The 2,259-nt window shown below is 38.3% G+C and overlaps 1 pseudogene; it reads left to right on the top strand.

Annotated features, from left to right (window-relative positions):
• Window positions 1-463: 463 nt before the first annotated feature.
• LOC114037193 lies at window positions 464-1,567 on the top strand (annotated as a pseudogene).
• Window positions 1,568-2,259: the final 692 nt, after the last annotated feature.

The raw sequence follows: 2,259 nt of genomic DNA, 5'->3' as shown, positions 1-2,259 counted from the left end.
ACATGATTTCATATAAAGTCTCAATATGAATGGGACACACAGGCAATCTGATTCAAGCAAAAAGAGTAGTAACTATTAACTTCTCTATTTGACCTTGCTGTTTAAAAACTAAGTGGGATTTTAATACATATGAATGAATTACAATAATAATTAAAATAAACTTTGACTTCCACATCATTAATTTAACAGATTTTTTTTAAAAAGTATTTCTTTTATATTCAAACCTAATGATTATTTCAGAAACAAAACAAAACAAAACACCAGTCCCTCAATCAGGCAGCTGGCTGGAGCTGTCGGGCAGCAGGCAGTGAGTGCAGAGATCTGGCTGCCCTGCTCCTCCTCCCCCGCGCCCGGTGCTCGGAGCCAGGTGCCCCCGCCACTGCTGCAGTGATTGGGTGGAACATGGCGCTGGGCGGATGGAAATCCTATTACAAATTTCTACAAATTTGCCTCCTTCTGTACCATGTTTGGAAACACCTGCTACTGCAGTTTAATTCTTTGAACTCTTTATTTGTGCCGTCCATTTCGGGAAAAAAAAGTTGTAGCTTATGAGAGTCAACCTAGGAAGAAAGAGAATCTTCTTACCTCCTTAGCGGACCTCTTTCACAGTATAGCCCAGGGGTGGGGACCTGGGTCCTCGAGACCACATGTGGCCCTCTAGGTCCTCAAGTGCGGGCCTTTGACTGAGTCCAAGTTTTGTTAGAGGGCCACATGTGGCCTCAAGGACCTAGGTTCCCCACCCCTGGTACAGCCACTGAGAAGAAAAAGCTTGGAATAATACCTCCAAAGAAGTTCGAAAGGAGGTTAGGAAAAGAAAAAGAAAATGGAAAAAAAAAAAAAGAAAATGAACTCACGTGCAAGATGCACATGAATTTTTGAATGACCTACTAAACACAATTGCTGATATTTTAGGAGAACAAAGAAAACGAGAAAAGCAAAATGGCCATCAACCTAATGGCAATATTGACAGTGAAAATAACAGCACACCAGACCCAACTTGGATTCATGAGATCTTTCAGCGAACATTAACTAATGAAACCAGATATGTTACTTGTGAAATTATAAGTAGCAACGATGAATATTTTTTTTTAGAGCTTTTTGTTGATATGGTGCAAAACACATCAATTACTCACTGTTTGAGATGTTAGCAACATGGAAACACTATGCAGTGAATACAAATATTCCTGCGAAGAATGTGGAAGTAAACTGGAAGCACATAAAAGGATGAAAGTTAAAAAAAAAAACTCCCCATGATTTTGGCACTGCACTTGAGATTTAAATATATAGATCAGCTTCACCATAATGAAAGGTTTCTTAAGGGGTATTTTTTTTTTCCTTTAGAACTTCAACTATTTTAACACTTCAGGAGATGTCATCAATTCTGACGGAATGTATAACCTTGTTGCTGTCCACTGTGGAAGTGGTCCTAATGGAGGCCATTAGGTTGTAATAGTTAAGAGTCACCATTTTTGGTTATTGTTTGATGATGACATTGTAGAGAAAATGGATATACAAAGTTATTGAAGAATTCTACCAGTGGACATCAAACAGTATCGGAACTGAATGAGAACTATGGTGAGATCCCTTTTGCCTCATTTCTTTGGTTATTTTGGAAAGGGTGAAGCACTGATTTTTCAAGAAAAGTGAAATTCAGGGAGCTCAGGGGGCAGTAGTGCACTTTGTACACAGCAAGCAAAGACTGTGTACTAACAAGCCCCTCATATCATCGTAGTTGATCTATTTGCTCAGGTAGCATGCAGTCTGCACAGTTCCATGCATTTGAAACCAGAGATACCAGCTTCTCTTGTCAGAATAGCCTTCCAGTGATTAACATGCATTTTTCTTTGTTTTTTGCACCCATAAATTTGAAAGCCTTTGGGATGCATTAGAAAGAAATTACTTAAAAAGATACTGAACATACTGCTCAATTAGTTTATGTGCACTTCAGAGAGCATATTCTGTGGTTTTTTGTGAGGAAACCTGAAATATTTTGGGACCCAACAATTGTAGTTGCCTTCCTGACATACTAGACTAACATGATGAACTCCAGTGTGAAAGAGGCAAGTATATTTTGCTTCTTTGAAGAAGCTTCCAGTAATATACAGCATATGTATATGTAGGAAACACTTGGTCAAAGGTGATTTTTGGTTTCCTCAAGAGGAAAGACTGGCTCTGTAATTATAGTTTATTCTTAGTTATTTGACTTATTGTATCTGCTAGAGTCTAAGTATCATATGAATTGTCAATGATTCTATCAAC

Source organism: Vombatus ursinus, unplaced genomic scaffold (assembly GCF_900497805.2).
Source record: "Vombatus ursinus unplaced genomic scaffold, bare-nosed wombat genome assembly UNPS02010284.1, whole genome shotgun sequence".
Lineage (NCBI taxonomy): Eukaryota > Metazoa > Chordata > Mammalia > Diprotodontia > Vombatidae > Vombatus > Vombatus ursinus.
Note: the sequence above shows the minus strand (reverse complement) of the source record. Positions and strands in the feature narration are given on the sequence as shown.